The sequence below is a fragment of the Panulirus ornatus genome, chromosome 7 (assembly GCF_036320965.1).
Source record: "Panulirus ornatus isolate Po-2019 chromosome 7, ASM3632096v1, whole genome shotgun sequence".
Classification (NCBI taxonomy): Eukaryota; Metazoa; Arthropoda; class Malacostraca; order Decapoda; family Palinuridae; genus Panulirus; species Panulirus ornatus.
In genome coordinates this window covers 16,323,666-16,342,549 of record NC_092230.1, presented here as the reverse complement: position 1 = coordinate 16,342,549, position 18,884 = coordinate 16,323,666, and the positions used below count along the sequence as shown (strand labels likewise).

Genomic DNA, 18,884 nt, shown 5'->3' with positions numbered 1-18,884 from the left:
CTATCAATTAACACGTAATCCAATAACGCTATCTGGCCATCTCTCCTACTTACATACGTATACTTATGTATTTTTTTTTTTTTTTATACTTTGTCGCTGTCTCCCGCGTTTGCGAGGTAGCGCAAGGAAACAGACGAAAGAAATGGCCCAACCCCCCCATACACATGTATATACATACGTCCACACACGCAAATATACATACCTACACAGCTTTCCATGGTTTACCCCAGACGCTTCACATGCCTTGATTCAATCCACTGACAGCACGTCAACCCCGGTATACCACATCGCTCCAATTCACTCTATTCCTTGCCCTCCTTTCACCCTCCTGCATGTTCAGGCCCCGATCACACAAAATCTTTTTCACTCCATCTTTCCACCTCCAATTTGGTCTCCCTCTTCTCCTTGTTCCCTCCACCTCCGACACATATATCCTCTTGGTCAATCTTTCCTCACTCATCCTCTCCATGTGCCCAAACCACTTCAAAACACCCTCTTCTGCTCTCTCAACCACGCTCTTTTTATTTCCACACATCTCTCTTACCCTTACGTTACTCACTCGATCAAACCACCTCACACCACACATTGTCCTCAAACATCTCATTTCCAGCACATCCATCCTCCTGCGCACAACTCTATCCATAGCCCACGCCTCGCAACCATACAACATTGTTGGAACCACTATTCCTTCAAACATACCCATTTTTGCTTTCCGAGATAATGTTCTCGACTTCCACACATTCTTCAAGGCCCCCAGAATTTTCGCCCCCTCCCCCACCCTATGATCCACTTCCGCTTCCATGGTTCCATCCGCTGCCAGATCCACTCCCAGATATCTAAAACACTTCACTTCCTCCAGTTTTTCTCCATTCAAACTCACCTCCCAATTGACTTGACCCTCAACCCTACTGTACCTAATAACCTTGCTCTTATTCACATTTACTCTTAACTTTCTTCTTCCACACACTTTACCAAACTCAGTCACCAGCTTCTGTAGTTTCTCACATGAATCAGCCACCAGTGCTGTATCATCAGCGAACAACAACTGACTCACTTCCCAAGCTCTCTCATCCCCAACAGACTTCATACTTGCCCCTCTTTCCAAAACTCTTGCATTTACCTCCCTAACAACCCCATCCATAAACAAATTAAACAACCATGGAGACATCACACACCCCTGCCGCAAACCTACATTCACTGAGAACCAATCACTTTCCTCTCTTCCTACACGTACACATGCCTTACATCCTCGATAGAAACTTTTCACTGCTTCTAACAACTTTCCTCCCACACCATATATTCTTAATACCTTCCACAGAGCATCTCTATCAACTCTATCATATGCCTTCTCCAGATCCATAAATGCTACATACAAATCCATTTGCTTTTCTAAGTATTTCTCACATACATTCTTCAAAGCAAACACCTGATCCACACATCCTCTACCACTTCTGAAACCACACTGCTCTTCCCCAATCTGATGCTCTGTACATGCCTTCACCCTCTCAATCAATACCCTCCCATATAATTTACCAGGAATACTCAACAAACTTATACCTCTGTAATTTGAGCACTCACTCTTATCCCCTTTGCCTTTGTACAATGGCACTATGCACGCATTCTGCCAATCCTCAGGCACCTCACCATGAGTCATACATACATTAAATAACCTTACCAACCAGTCAACAATACAGTCACCCCCTTTTTTAATAAATTCCACTCTCTTTTTAAATCAGGTATTCCCAATCACCAGTCCTTTTTCATCACATAAATCTACAAGCTCTTCACCATTACCATTTACAACACTGAATACCCCACGTACACCAATTATTCCCTCAACTGCCACATTACTCACCTTTGCATTCAAATCACCCATCACGATAACTCATGATCTTTCTTCTCATGCCCAGGTGCATATGCACCAATAATCACCCATCTCTCTCCATCCACTTTCAGTTTTACCCATATCAGTCTAGAGTTTTCTTTCTTACACTCTATCACATATTTTTTGGGCAGTTATATAGTAGACATCCATCTTTTATTACTTTAAATAATACCGTTTTTTTACTCTACAGGAGGGAACAGGTATGTCTTTCATATGGCACATCTTCTCACTAACCCCGTACTTAACTTCCAAGACATTCCCAAACCACTCTTCCCCTTTACCCTTGAGCTTCGTTTCACTCAGAATCAAAACATCCAGGTTCCTTTCCTCAAACATACTACCTATCTCTCCTTTTTTCTCATCTTGGTTACATCCACACACATTTAGACACCCCAGTCTGAGCCTTTGAGGATGATGAGCACTCCCCGCGTGACTCCTTCTTCGGTTTTCCCGTTTAGAAAGTTAAAATACAAGGAGGGGAGGTTTTCTTGCTCCCTGCTCCCATTCCCTTTAGTCACCTACAATGCGTGAGGAATGCTTGGGAAGTATTCTTTCTCCCCTATCCCCATATATACACATGTACATATTCACACTTGCCTGCCTTCATCCACTCCTGTCACTACCCCGCTCCACAGGAAACATCATCACTACCCCAGCAAGGTAGTGCCAGGAAAAACAGACAAAAAAAAGGCCACATTCGTTCATGCTCAGTCTCTAGCTGTCATATATAATGCACCGAAACCACAACTCCCTATCCACATCCAGGCATCACAGACCTTTCCATGGTTTACCCCTGATGCTTCACATGCTCTGGTTCAGTCCATTGATAGCACGTCAACCCCAGTATGCCACATCGTTACAGTTCACTCTATTCCTTGCACGCCTCTCTTTCTCCTGTATGTTCAGGCCCCAATCACTCAAAATCTTTTTCATTCCATCCTTCTACCTGTTCCCTCCACCTCTGACTCATATATCCTCTTTGTCAATCTTTCCTCACTCATTCTCTCCTTATGTCTAAACCATTTCAACACACCCTCTTCTGCTCTCTCAACCACACTCTGTGATTAGATTTTATCTTGAAATAGTTAGTGCTTAGCACTCCATGCATTTATTGGTTGTTTGATGATAGTATCATTAACAATGCATATTTGTCAGTTTGAGGCTCATTTGGAACCATTTTTAGCCGTTTCATTAGTTTTCTTTTAAAAGTTTCTGTACTCCATGTAGCTTTTATTTTAACCATGCAAGACATTGGAAAGCTCCTTCTCCCCCTCCTTTCTTTTTGTCTTCTTCTTCTTCCTTTCCTCTTCTTCTTTGTCTTTTCTTCTGTTTCTTTCATCTGTTACCTTTTGGATATATTTCAAGGCATTTTTTTTTCTTTAGTTTTCTATGACTTTGTTTCCAGTTGAAGAGGGTGGTTCAGGTACATACAGCATACATTTTCAACTCATGATCAGTATATTAAAGAGAAGCATGAAATTGTTTCTTATTTTCTCACTTTATTCTCTAAGTTTATTTTCTGTTTAGTAGATTCAGCATCTTCATTCATATACCTTTATGCATAAAATGCTTTCATTGAATCAATCTTACCCATTCCATCTTCATATGAATGTTTCATATGATAAACCAGTTGGAAAAAGTGATCATGTAATGCTCAAATTCGAATGTCGTAAATGAGGACGTTAAAAAAGCAGAAGTGAGACATGAGGAGATATGATTGCATAAGCTACATAGACCTCAACAATTTATCTGGTAGCATAGATTGGGATATGGGGTTCAGCAGCCAGGAACCAGGACATTGTGGTGAGAGGTTCTGTGAAATTTACAATACAGAGGGAATGTTGAGAGAAAAGAATGTTTTGATGAAAGATTTCAGAAAGCAGAATAGCTTCAAGATGTGCATTGGTAAAGATTTTGGTTACACTCCAGCCATCCAGTATTTGCTGGATATAAGTGAGCAAGAAACAAGTATAGCAGGATAAGTAAGGAGGAACCAAAGAAATTTTAAAAGGAGCATTGTGGACAAGGTGAGAGAAAATCTGAAACTTTTCCATAAGTTCTTCAGGAATGAATTGACAGATAAAGAGCAGCTAATCAAGCAAAGAGAATCAAGAAGGAAGAAGTGTAGAGGATTTTGTCACGATCTGTGAGGAACTGAATGACAAGTTCAAAAGTGTTTCCATAGTGTTGACACTAATTCCTTATCACCATTGAGATGGGTGGAGAGGAGGTTATACAACACTCATAAACTATATATCTTGAAAAGACATAAAACACTAAAAGATCTTGACTGATGCAAGGCTAATAGTCATGAAATTTCACGTAGAGTACCAAAGAATTGTGCAGATATGCACACTGCTCAAAATGTTGCAAAACAGGCATAGAATTACAGAGTGGTCTCATTGACAAGTTTGGTCTGCAAATTTTTGGAAAAGATAAATAGAAAGTAAGTGGATGACTTTCTACAGAGGAGAAATTGCTTCAAGTGAGAAACAGCATGGTTTTAGGGAAAGGATGCTATATGTATCATACCTTTTAGATTTCTGCAAGAGCAGCTAATCAAGCAAAGGGAATCAAGAGGGAAAAAGTGCAGAGGATGTTGTAAAGATCTGTGAGAAACTGAGTAACAAGTTCAAAAGTGTTTCCATAGTGTTGACACTGTTTCCTCATCACCTTTGAGATGGTTGGAGAGGAGGTTATACAAAACACTCATAAACTATTTATCTTGAAAAGACATAGAATACTGAAAGATCTTGACCTATCCCCACTTCCTCCAATCTATGGTTCTGAGACCGTTGAGACAAGGGATCAGGCATGTTAGGCTCTGAAAAACTCTCCTTCTTCTGGCTCCCATTCAGCTTTTATCACTGCCCATAATCACTGCAAGCACATTATTTGTCAGGTGAACCTCTCTTTATTCAAAGGAAGTTTAGTAACCTCTCCGTCATCCACTGATAGGTCTTTTTGGTTTTAAGCTAAGGGCATCTCTAGCAATTTCTGTCACTCTACCTTTCCTTTGGTTCCCGTTTCTCCTCTAAAGACACCTTGGATGACTCTTAACATTCCTTTACCCCCTGATGGTCCGTTTCCCATTCCTATGCTCCATTCCATAATCTCTTTTTGGACTGTCCGAAAAGTGCTTCTTTCTCCAGACATCCATCCCATGTACTGGAAGAGTGTGTCTCTGAACTTGCACCTGTTCTTGCTCATTTATTCCATTTGTTTAAAAAACAAAACTTTTTTTTGTCCTTGAAAGCATGCATTGATACATTCCACCCCTAAGAAGGGTGGCTGTTCTGACCCCTCTAACTATCATCCTATCGCTTTTACATCTACCATCTTGAAAGTCTTTGAATCCCTCCTCAGCTCCCCTATCCTTAAATGCCTTGAAAATCACAGTTTTCTCTCTAATCACCAGTATGGCTTCCATAAGGCAAGATCCACTGGTGATATTCTTTCCTCTTACTAATGTCTGGTCATCATCCTTGAAAGTTTTTGGGGAGTCGTGTAGTTGCCCTTGACATATCTAACGCTTTTGACAGGGTGTAGCATCAGGGTCTCATCTCTAAGCTCCCTTCTTTTGGCTTCCCTCAATCACTTTGCTCCTTCATATCTAGCTTTCTCTCCAGCTGATCTGTCTCTGCAGTTGTTGATGGATCAGCTTCCCCGCCTTTTCTCCATCAACAGCGGTGTCCCTCAAGGTTTTGTCTTGTCCCCTACACTTTTCCTCCTTTTTCCAGTTTCCTCTCCTCCACAAATGATCTGATGCACTTATACACTGACAAGTCAGCACTACATTCATCTCCATCCTTCAATTCTGCTTCCTCTTCTCTCACTTGATCTGCATCTCATCTTGACACAGCATCCTCAGTATCTCAGACTTGGACAGGATATCTCAGTTGGGTACACAAAATCTTGTAAGTTTAATGCCTCTAGGACTAAGTTTCTACCCATCTCTATCAAAAACTCCTCACAGCTCTTCTCTCCACAAGTCTCGTCTCTCCTTTGACAGTTCCGTAATTCCACCTCTTGACTCAGTGAACTTATTTGGTATTACTGTAACCTCTACTCTTTCTTGGAAACCTCACAGTACAAGAATAGCTGAGTTTGCCTCTAAGAAATTGGTTGTCCTGTTTAGATGTTGAAACCTCTTCTGAACAATTGCTCTGTTTATACAAGGAATTGATTTTCACTTGTATGGGGTACTACTCCCACATTTGAGGTGGCTCTAGGTCTACATTCTTATTTGATGGAGTTGAGTCAAAAGCAGAGTGCCACATGAACCGTCCCAGGCTAACTTCCGAACTTGACCCTCTTGCCCTGTGTCGCAATGTTGGTTAACTTTCCCTCTTCTATAGGTATAACTTAGGTTTTTGCTCATGAGAGTTGGCTGCTTGTGTGCCCACACCACTAGGTAGACCACGCAATACTTGGCAAGCTGGTTCGTCACATGATTATTGTTTGGCCATCAGCAACTCAAGGGTGGGCCGTTTTGACATCAGGTTCTTTCCCTATACACCAAAGCTTTGGAACTCTCTACCCTCTCATATCTTTCCCACTAACTCTGACTTGGCACATTTTAAAAGACAGTTTTTTCACTTTCTCAAAAATTCATAAATACTTTCCTGTCTTTTCTTTTGCAGTTTCATAATTCTCTACAATTAATTTAAGGCCCAGGCTTAATATGTACTTTTGTCCATGACTGGAGCCTCCAACATAAAAGAACAAAAGAATGATTAATTCCAAAATGTTTTCACAGTTCATGACACTATAGCCTCATCACCATTGAGTTGGAGTGGAGAGGGGGGCTTTAGAAATTAACATATCTAAAATAGGCTTACGAAATACTTAAAAGTCTCGACCATTATAGGGCTTCTGGTCCTGATGAAATTTCACCATATTTGCTGAAGATGTGTTCAGATGATGAGACAAACCTTATGATGTCTCTGGAGAGAGGCATAGTAACAAGGGAGTGGAAAAGAATAAACATCATTTGCATCTATAAGAAAGGAGACTAGGAACAGGTACTGAATTAAAGATCAGTCTTATTGACAAGTTTGATTTAAGGTTCTGGAAAAGCAAATTAGCAAGTAAGTGGATAAGTTTCTACTTAGGAGAAATTACCTATGTGAGAGACAGCACTCTTTTAAGGAAAGAAGGGTATTTGTACCATACCTTTTAAATTTCTACAAGAGAGTGAGCTTTGTATTAGACATAAGGGAATGCTGAGTGGATTGTTTGTACCTGGACTGCCAGAAAGCATTTGGCATCATTCTGCATGGGAGGCTGATTAAGAAGCTGGATCACAAGAAAGGAATAAGGAGAAACTCCTTTGATAGATGGAAGATTGGAGGAGACCAGAGGATACATATCAAAGGAACCATCTGAAAATGGGCTGAGGTTATCAGCAAAGTGCTGCAGAGTTTTGTTCCAGGACCATTACTCTTTTTGATCTACGTGAATAACTTGCCAGAAGGTATGTACTCCTTCCTGAATTTGTTTACTGATACAAGTGAAGCAAAGATCATAAGGGAAGTAAAAAGTGTTGAGGATTCCATCACCTTACAAGGGAATCTTTACAAACTCCAAAGTTTGTCTGAAACATGGCTGATGAAGTTCATTCCAGTTAAATGAGGATGGGTCACAGTGAAAGAAGCTCTTTATATAATTACCATAGGGCAGAATACAAGCAGCAGGAATGTGTGTGAAAAAGACTTTGGAGTCAACATTTTTCGTAAGCTGTTATCAGAGTCCCACTCGGGAAAATAGTTAAAAAGACCAACTGTCTTTTTGGGAATTTTTGAGCGGCATTCAAGTTCAATGATAAGGAATTATTCTGTTTGCTTTGCACAGTATACATAAGGCCAAAACTAGAGTATGCTTGTTAAGTTTGGACACAAAACCTAAAAAGCTAAAGAGATAATAGAGAATGTTCAGAAGAGAGCAACAAAGATATTGCCAGAATTAAGAGGACCGACTTAAAGGGAAATGCTTGAGACTTTAAATTCACCCACCTTGGAAGGGAGAGGAAGGAGGGGTGACATGATCACAACTTTAAAGTTTTTTTGAAACATATTGATGATTGAGATTGTGAAGAGTTCTTTAAAAAAGTATGATTAAAACAACCTGAAGACATAACATGAAATTTAGCAGATAACTTGCTAAAAATGATGAGCAGGTACTTTGTAGGAGTGGTGGTAAATGGAATGAAATGACTGAAAACATATTTAGTGCAGACAGCATAGAAAAATTCGATGTTGTATGGTAAAAGTTGTTTATGAGATAGGGCCCCACAAGTGTAAAGATCCCCTTCTGTTCACTTCAAATAGTAATCATCTAAGTACAAATGTTAATGGTAAGGTACAATTTGTAGCAGACTTATCAAGATGGGAGATTCAAATGAGTTTCCCCATGGATGTCATCTGTGGCAATGTGCTATACTGGCCTTCTAGTAAGAATACTCTTGTAATTTGATTTTTCTCATGTAGACCATCATCACCTTCTCTAATTCTGTTCAGCATCCATATCTTATGGAGATAAATAATAACCAACCTTTAATTTTTTTTTTCTAACAACCTTTACAGCCTTTGTAATAGCCAGTACATCCAGTTTCCACTGATGACAGTGGCAGATGGGCATATTTATTACAGGAATGTGAAGCATTTCTTTTAGAATATGATTGATGGGTATGTAAGTATTCCATGATAATGTGTAGTGATCTGGGGTTCACTAGTCAAACATTGAGATTTTATGCATCAAAGTGCTTGTATACTTGATACCTTTGTGACTTGAATATTGGACTTAAGCAAAATTTTTGGAATTATGCAGAGTTCAGCTCCTGTTTAAGGTTGGGAGATTATGGACCAACAATCAAGGTTACACATATGTCAGGCATACAGGTCCACACACACAAGACTTTTGCATTTTATTTTTTGCAAGTTTTTGTATGTTTCTGCATGATTTTCTTTTTCCTTACAGATCACTGACCGACTACGAGATTCTCTTCAAAAATTCAGTGATATGTAGGCAAGCCCTAAGGTTTGGTGCATCTCTTTCTTAGCTTTGTATTTTAGAATATTTTTTGTAAGACTTGTTACCTTTTTGGATATAGGCTTGTAAATATTTTTTATAAGAGGCATAGCTTCTGTGAAGTGATTTAACATTACAAAACAATATTTACAAGCTTTTCCCTGTATGTTGAGAAACATTAAGTTTCATATGTTGATTATGTATAGCTATAGTAGAGCTACTTGAAATAATTATTTAGACACAATAGAGAAGTTGTCCATAAAAGAAGAAAAAGATTCTTTGACACAAGCTATTTTGATGCTCATTATTTTGTTGCACATAAGTTCCAAGGATATAAGTAGATTTCATTTGTTCTTCATTATTATAGATTTGAAAATATGTAAAAACCCAATTATTGTGACTTAAGTTATCCAAGAAATTAGATCTTGCCCATGATAGAAACTAAAAGTTTTGGGTACTTAAGATTTTTTCAATTCGCATTTATTTTTCCAGACTGCTTTTGCATCCATATCCTAAGTGACTTTCCTCTTACTTCCTTCCATCCCTCTCAGTGTAGGTGTTGTTTCTCAGTAGAACTGCTGCTAGTAGCAACAGTAAGATTGTGCACAAGAATGAAATTCATTGAAAGCTAGTCATCATAAAAAAAAAAGCAAAAGGCAGTGAGGACTGAATGGATTGCGAGAACGGAGTTTGGTGTACTTTTATTTATGGAAGATTACATGATACATCTGAAAACAGTTACATTATCCTGAAACAGACTTGATATATATGCACAGTGTATCATTACTATTATTTAATCTTTGGACCTCTTTTATGGGGTTCATGCAGCTTTAAGGCTCTGCTGCAAACGGTAGCCAGGTAAGATGGGCTCCTTTGGAGTGAGAAGGTCCTTCCTAGTTTTTTTTTTTTTTTTTTTTTTTTTCTGATGACCATACAGTCTTGTGTAGGGTGACATATTGCACTGTTACCACTTGAGTGTAAGTCCATAAACACCAAGATTTTGAGCAATTGGGGCCTGAACATACAAGAGGGTGAAAGGCGTGCAAGGAATAGAGTGAATTGGAATTATGTGGTATACCGGGGTCGACATGCTGTCAATGGATTGAACCAGGGCTTGTGAAGCGTCTGGGGTAAACCATTCTAATCTGCCCACCTCCCATGCTTCTCATGCCACAAGCATCTTTTGGGCAAGCCATCACTGCTTCCCTAAATACATCCCATTCCTCCCCCACTCCCCTTACATCCTTTGTTCTCATCTTTTTCCATTCTGTACTCAGTCTCTCCTGGTACTTCCTCACACAAGTCTCCTTCCCAAGCTCACTTACTCTCACCACTCTCTTCACCCCAACATTCTCTCTTCTTTTCTGACAACCTCTACAAATCTTCACCTTCGCCTCCACAAGATGATGATCAGACATCCCCCCAGTTGCACCTCTCGGCACATTAACATCCAAAAGTCTCTCTTTCACACACCTATCAGTTAACACGTAATCCAATAACACTCTCTGGCCATCTCTCCTACTTACATACGTATACTTATGTATATCTCTCTTTTTAAACCAGGTATTCCCAATCACCAGTACTTTTTCAGCACATAAATCTACAAGCTCTTCACCCTTTCCATTTACAACACTGAACACCCCATGTACACCAATTATTCCTTCAACTGCCACATTACTCACCTTTGCATTCAAATCACCCATCACTATAACCCGGTCTTGTGCATCAAAACTACTAACACACTCACGCAGCTGCTCCCAGAACACTTGCCTATCAATTAACACGTAATCCAATAACACTCTCTGGCCATCTCTCCTACTTACATACGTATACTTATGTATATCTCTCTTTTTAAACCAGGTATTCCCAATCACCAGTACTTTTTCAGCACAAATCTACAAGCTCTTCACCCTTTCCATTTACAACACTGAACACCCCATGTACACCAATTATTCCCTCAACTGCCACATTACTCACCTTTGCATTCAAATCACCCATCACTATAACCCGGTCTTGTGCATCAAAACTACTAACACACTCACTCAGCTGCTCCCAAAACACTTGCCTCTCATGATCTTTCTTCTCATGCCCAGGTGTGTATGCACCAATAATCACCCATCTCTCTCCATCTACTTTTAGTTTTACCCATATCAATCTAGAGTTTACTTTTTTACACTCTATCACATACTCCCACCACTCCTGTTTCATGAGTAGCATGAGTAGGACTACTCCTTCCCTTGCTCTTGTCCTCTCACTAACCCCTGACTTTATTCCCAAGACATTCCCAAACCACTCTTCCCCTTTACCTTTGAGCTTCGTTTCACTCAGAGCCAAAACATCCAGGTTCCTTTCCTCAAACATACTTCCTATCTCTCCTTTTTTCTCATCCTGGTTACATCCACACACATTTAGACACCCCAATCTGAGCCTTCGAGGAGGATGAGCACTCTCCGCTTTGACTCCTTCTTGTTTCCCCTTTTAGAAAGTTAAAATACAAGGAGGGGAGGGTTTCCAGCCCCCCCACTCCCGTCCTCTTTAGTCACCTTCTACTACAAGTGAGGAATGCGTGGAAGTATTCTTTCTCCCCTATCCTTCCACCTTCAGTTTGGTCTCCCACTTCTTTTTGTTCCCTCCACCCCTGACACATATATCCTCTTTGTCAGCCTTTCCTCACTCATTCTTTCCATATGTCCAAACCATTTCAACCACACTTTTTTTTATAACCACACTTATGACACAGGAAATACATGGGATGTTTTCTTCCTCCCCCTATTATTATTTTGAGCGATTCGGGCCTGAACTTACAGGAGGGTGAAAGGCCTGCAATGAACAGAGTGAATTGGAACGATGTAGTTTACTGGAGTCGACGTGCTGTCAGTGGATTGAACCAGGGCATGTGAAGCGTCTGGGGTAAACCCTGGAAAGTTTTGTGAGGCTTGGATGTGGAAAGGGAGCTGTGGTTTCGGTGCATTACACATGACAGCTAGAGACTGAGTGTGAACAAATGTGGCCTTTGTTGTCTTTTCCTAGGGCTACCTTGCACGCACGCAGGGGGAGTGGGGTGCCATTTCATGTGTGGCGGGGTGGCGGCGGGAATGGATGAAGGTAGCATGTATGAATATGTACAGGTGTATGTATGTATATGTCTGTATATGTATACATTGAAATGTATAGGTATGTATATGTGCATATGTGGATGTTTATGTATATACATGTGTATGTGGGTGGGTTAGGCCATTCTTTCGTCTGTTTCCTTGTGCTAACGCGGGAGACAGCGACAAAGCATAATAGAAAGTAAAATGATATTATTATTATTATTCTTATTACGTATTCCCTGCGTGTTGTAGAAGGCAACTAAAAGGGGAGGGAGCGGGGGGCTGGAAATCCTCCCCTCTCGTTTTTTTTAATTTTCCAAAAGAAGGAACAGAGAAGGGGGCCAGGTGAGGATGTTCCCTCAAAGGCCCCAGTCCTCTGTTCTTAACGCTGCCTCGCTAACGCGGGAAATGGCGAATAGTTTGATAAAAGAAAAAAAGAAATGTGTATATGTGTATATGTCTGTATATGTATGCATACATTGAAATGTAAAGGTATGTATATGTGCTTGTGTGGGCATTTATGTATATACATGTGTATGTGGATAGATTGGGTCATTCTTTCATCTGTTCTTGTGCTACCTCTCTAACGAGGGAGACAGTGACTGAGTATAATAAATGAATAAATATTATTATTATTATTATTATTATTATTATTATTATTATTATTATTATTGTTATTATTATTATTGTTATTGTTATTGATTGATCACCGTTTCCTGTTTGCAAGGTAGGGCCATGAAACAAAGAAAGAGCCATCCACTCATAAACACATGTATACATGCACCTACATATACTCACATATATGTACGTATATACATACATATACACATGAACATATTCATACTTGCTTGCCTTCATTCATTCCTGGTGCCACCATGCCCACAGGAAACAGCATTGCCACTCCTTGTGTTAGTGAGGTACTGCCAGGAAACAGGCGAAGGAAGGCCACATCTGCTAACACTCATCGTTTTGCTATCATGTGTAATGCACCGAAACCCAGCTCCCCACCCACATCCAGATCCCACAGACCTTTCTATGGTTCACATGCCCTCGTTCAGTCCATTGACAGCTTGTGAATCCCAGTATATCACATTATTCCAATTCACCCTATCTTGTGCATCTTTCACTCACCTGCAAGTTCAGGCCCCAATCAACTAAAATCTTTTTCACCCCACCCTTCCACCTCCAGTTTTGTCTCCCATTTCTTCTTGTTCCCTCCACCTCTGACACATATATCCTCTTTGTCAACCTTTCCTCATTCATTCTCTCCTTATTTCCAAACCAGTTCAACAAACCCCCTTCTGCTCTCTCATCCACACTGTTTTTATTATCACACATCTCTCTTACCCTTTCATTACTTACTTGATCAAACCCCCTCACACCTACATTTTGTCCTCACACATTTAATTTCTGACACATCCATCCTCCTCTCCACAACCTTATCTGTAGCCCAGGCCTCTTAACCCTATGATATTGTTGGAACTACTGATCCTTCATACATCCCATTTTTGCTCTCTGAGGTGTTTTCTCTTTCCACACATTTTTCATTGCTCCCAAAACCTTCGCCCCCTCCCCCACCCTATAACACTTCCACTTCCATGATTCCATTTGCTGCCAAGTCCACTCCCAGATATCTAAAACACTACATTTCACCCTAGGATAGAGGAGAAAGAATTTTGTCCATGTATTCCCTTTCCTATATTACTTTCCAAAGGAAAGAACAGAGTAAGGAGCCAAGTAAGGAGTTTTCCCTTTGAGGCTCAGTCATGTTCTTGATGCTAACTTACTCACACGGAAAATGGCAAGAATGAATGAATTTTTTTGTCACTTCCTGTAAAGTAAATACTTGTTACACACAACTTCTACCACTTTTGGAATCATGCTGCTCCTTTCCAGTCTGATGCTTTGTACATGCTTTCACCCTCCCATTCAAAACCCTCCCATACAACTTACCAGTTATACTGAACACAAATTATACCTCTGTAATTTTAACGCTGCAATTTGTCTTTATACAGTGATACTGTACATGTATTCTGCCAATCCTTAGGCACCTCACCAAGATCTGTACATACTTTGAAATTCCTTACCAATCAATCAGCAACTTAGTCACCCCATTTCTTGATAAATTTAAATTCAGTACCATCCACTCCAGCTGTCTTGCCACACTTCATCTAATGCAGGGCTTCACCACCTCTTCTGTCTTCACTAAACCACTTCCATAACTCTGTTATTTTGCATACCACCCTGACCATCTGCTTCTCTATCATCAAACACATTTAACAGTTCTTCCAAATACTCGCTCCATCATACACATGTATGTACATACATTTCCACACATGCACATATACATACCCATACATACACAGACATATACATATATACACATGTATATGATTCATACATGCTTCCTTTATTCATTCCCGTTGCCACCCAGCCACACATGAAATGACAACCCCCTTCCTCCCCACACGTGTGCGAGGTAGCGCTAGGAAAAGACAACAAAGGCCCCATTCGTTCACACTCAGTCTCTAGCTGTCATTTAAAGTGCACCGAAAACACAGTTCCCTTTCTACATCCAGGCCCTACAAAACTTTCCATGGTTTACCCCAGATACTTCACATGCCCTGGTTCAATCCGTTGACAGCACGTCGACCCTGGTATACCACATCGTTCCAGTTCACTCTGTTCCTTGCATGCTTTCACCCTTCTGCATGTTCACTCCCTGATCGCTCAAAATCTTTTTCACTCCATCCTTCCACCTCCAATTTGGTCTCCCACTTCTCCTCATTCCCTCCACCTCTGACACATATATCCTCTTTGTCAATCTTTCCTCATTCATTCTCTCCATGTGACCAAACCATTTCAATACACTTTTATATTTCTCTGTTGTGTCTCCCCTGATGATATGATCATTACACGAAAGTGCACTTGGGAACTTATCTTGTTTCATTTTCCCATTGGACTCATAGGAATATACTTGATCACACGCAAAATTATGATCCTAGGGAATACGTGGGAAGTATTCTTTCTCCCCTATCCCCAGGGGTATATATATATATATATATATATATATATATATATATATATATATATATATATATATATATATATATATTTTTTTTTTTTTTTATACTTTGTCGCTGTCTCCCGCGTTTGCGAGGTAGCGCAAGGAAACAGACGAAAGAAATGGCCCAACCCCCCCCCCATACACATGTACATACACACGTCCACACACGCAAATATACATACCTACACAGCTTTCCATGGTTTACCCCAGACGCTTCACATGCCTTGATTCAATCCACTGACAGCACGTCAAACCCTGTATACCACATCGCTCCAATTCACTCTATTCCTTGCCCTCCTTTCACCCCCCTGCATGTTCAGGCCCCGATCACACAAAATCTTTTTCACTCCATCTTTCCACCTCCAATTTGGTCTCCCTCTTCTCCTCGTTCCCTCCACCTCCGACACATATATCCTCTTGGTCAATCTTTCCTCACTCATTCTCTCCATGTGCCCAAACCATTTCAAAACACCCTCTTCTGCTCTCTCAACCACGCTCTTTTTATTTCCACACACATATATATATATATATATATATATATATATATATATATATATATATATAATATATAATATATGACTTTTTCTCCCTTATATTTTATCTCTGTTGCAGACTTATTTTGAATCAAAAATTCATGTAATAATTCATCCATATATCATATTCTCATTTGAAATTTACCTTTAGTTTAGTTTTATGTGCATTGTCTGTCTCTTTTAAAAGCTTTATTAACGTTATGTGTCAACATCCCTTGCTTCAGTCCTTTCTTGATAAACATTCGGTAGCTTTTTTCCATGTATACTAACCACAAATCATCTTATGAATGTAATTTATTCTTCCTTCATCTGTTAACATTTTCAAATTGTACAGAGTTTAAGCAGCTTATTTTTCCTAAGTTACATTTTATGCTCTTGTTATTTTAGCAGATTTGCTTTATTTTGCAAAAAGGAATTGAATCCTATGAATCAACTATGTTCAAATGAAGAAGTTCCTGAGTATTGAGGTAATTCTGCAGTGTCACTGTGGATCCCACTCCTTGGACATTAGCATTCATGTATAAAACAAAGAAGCAAGTACATATATAGTAGAACATATAATCATGTTTTGTTGTAATGCTGTGACACTAACAGTTTTGGTATTCCGTCCTCTCTCTCAAAACACATAGGAATTGCCTGATACCAAAAGCAGTATTTCGTTTCCAAGAACTTATTGTTGTAAGATGATTTTTTTAAATCTCATAAATAGCATGTACATGGTTTAAGGGTATGCTAGTCATCATCTGCAAATTTTGGAAGTTGCAGAATCATTGTTAGCCGAAGACTTAAAAGTACATGCTTACATTTTTGCACTTTTTTGATAAAACAGATGAGTATGTTTTGATAATTGTAGTTTCCTATTGTACATGGAAACCTTATAGTACTCCTGATAAATCACTTTAAAAAGTTATAAGATGGAAACTTGTAATTACCCATTCCAGTTTATAATAAATTGTGTGTGACTTTTTAGATTTTTATTGGAGATATTTTTAAGTGTTTATTGGCATGGAAATCTTAATACCTTTGTAATTTATGTGATATCATCATCAGAAATTTTTACATCCCTTCATTGTAAAGTCTGAAGGTTGGGGCATTAAACCAAAGATGTGTGATACAGTGATTTCTTTTGATCTTTAACTTGGAAAAACTTGACTGACTAGAGGGGAATTTATGGGCTTTTAAGAAGTTAGACATCTCTCAGAACTGAATATTGTACCTCTGTAAATCTCATCTCATTTGGATGAGTTAAAATAGGTATTTAAACAAGTAAACTTTGTAAGGATAACATATCTTAATTTATCAGTGTGTGTCATGCAAAAAACACATATTGCAGGATATCTAAACTAAGCTTAATAGCATAGAATATTATGCATACTCACACATCTGGTAAGGTATGGAAAAGATAACACTGGTCAGCAGAATTTTTACTTTTTTTTGCCCCATGAATTAAATAGGTGGACCTTATAATACTTTTTATGCTGAATTCAAATCTGGTTTTAGAATTTTTCAATCAGGCATGGTTTTTCACTGACAGCAATTATATTTTACAGTAAATGTCCATTACCATCCAATAAGGCTAATATTTCACTTAAAAACTTACCTCTAAAATGTAGAAGTGTACAGTTTTTGACTATATTTGGTCTCAGGAACATCCCTCCTTAGTGTCCAGCAGTAATCTGTCAACATATAGGGGCTCCACGTTCCTTGGTACTACTTTTATATGTCCAAAATGTCCTGATGAAATCTTTTGCCATGCTCATCTCTGACTGCGCCAAGATTTTCTGGGAGAAGTCCAAGTGCGAGTCCAAAAAGTGAATTTTCAGACTCGCTGGGAAAAAGTCGAGGTGCGAGTCCAAAAAGTGATTTTAGACTCATATTTTACCCCAGAACTTTATATGAAGTCAACAGATCTTTTACATCACAGTAGTTTTCTGATCTGTGATTCTCCAAAATCTTTGCAAATTCTCTTAAGTGACAGCTATGCAGTTTTTCAACTTCATTTAGCTCTTTGTCAAACTTTTCATCTCGAAGCAGTTTCCAGATTTAAGGTTTTACAAAAATACCCTCCTTGAGTTTTGCATCACTGATTCAAGGGAATTTATTCCTCATCTGTGTGAATCCATAGCCAGTTTTATTCATACCTTTGACAAAGTTCTTCATCAACCCAAGCTTAATGGGCAAAGGAGACAGATAAATTTTCTCAGGATCAACAAAAGGAGGATTGATGACATTCTTCTTCCATGGAGTCAGTGATATTCATTTTGGCCACACTTTCTTTACATAATGATTTTTCTTATCCAAGCTGTCCCACTCACAGAGGAATCAACAGAACTTAGTGTAACAAGTTGCATTCTGATTAGAATTTCCACAATCTTTTGATCACCATATACATTCCACTTAAAGTCCCCATACATAATTTTTTCCAAAAGAAACCTCATGTTATACAATTCCTTCATGTTAGCTGCATGAGCAGAGGAACGAAGGGGAACTTATTTCCATTGTGGAGTAGAACCACTTTCAAGCTTACTTTTGATGAATCAGTAAACAAGCACCACTCATATGTGTTATATTTGTAGCCAAGTACCTCCATAACAGAATCAACATTATTTTAAAACACCAGACCATCTTCAAGGGAGAAAAATTCTTTGAAAACAATATTGCTATCATTATAGAAACACACTTTAGTTTCATTCTGGAGAAGATTCCGGCCTTTAACCTGGAACCCAAAAGTTTGGCTTGCTTCTTGAGACAAATTTAAATCGTGGACGAGATCATTAAGATCTTGACTCAGCAAATGTGGTTCACTCAAAGAACAGCTTGCTTTAAATATTGGTCTCTCTTATCACCAGACTCGTCATCACTCAGTGTCATGTTTCTTGGAGGCTCTGTTACAGGTAAGTCCTGACCGGAAAGTACTGGCCTCATAGCAGATGGTAAATTAGGGTATTCAACAGTATGCTTGGATTTTGATGCTATGCCATTTGTATTTGTAAGGCAGAAGTAGCAATACAAGGAATGATCTTTGGGTTCTCTCCAGACTATAGGAATGGCAAAAGTCATAGAGCTTGAACCTTTTGCCCATGCAGTTTGAAGCCTGACACATGTGACACAACAAATATGGGGGAGCCCACCTTTTATCCTAGTCACCCACTTTACATATTAAGTAATGCTCATAGCATTTCTTGAATGAGAGGTATGAAAGAATGCTTTTTTGACATGAATGCCAATTCACCACAGGTAGCACAAAGAATTCAGACTATTTACACAGTTTCTCA

General features: G+C 39.2%; 1 long non-coding RNA gene across 1 annotated transcript in view; it reads left to right on the top strand.

Annotated features, from left to right (window-relative positions):
* The window catches only part of LOC139749431 (uncharacterized), a 29,435-nt gene extending 12,862 nt beyond the window's left edge, over positions 1 to 16,573 (top strand). Inside the window, exon 3 of the long non-coding RNA XR_011712971.1 lies at positions 8,864 to 16,573. This is a non-coding gene — a long non-coding RNA (uncharacterized lncRNA). The remainder of the gene's footprint in view (positions 1 to 8,863) is intronic.
* Positions 16,574 to 18,884: the final 2,311 nt, after the last annotated feature.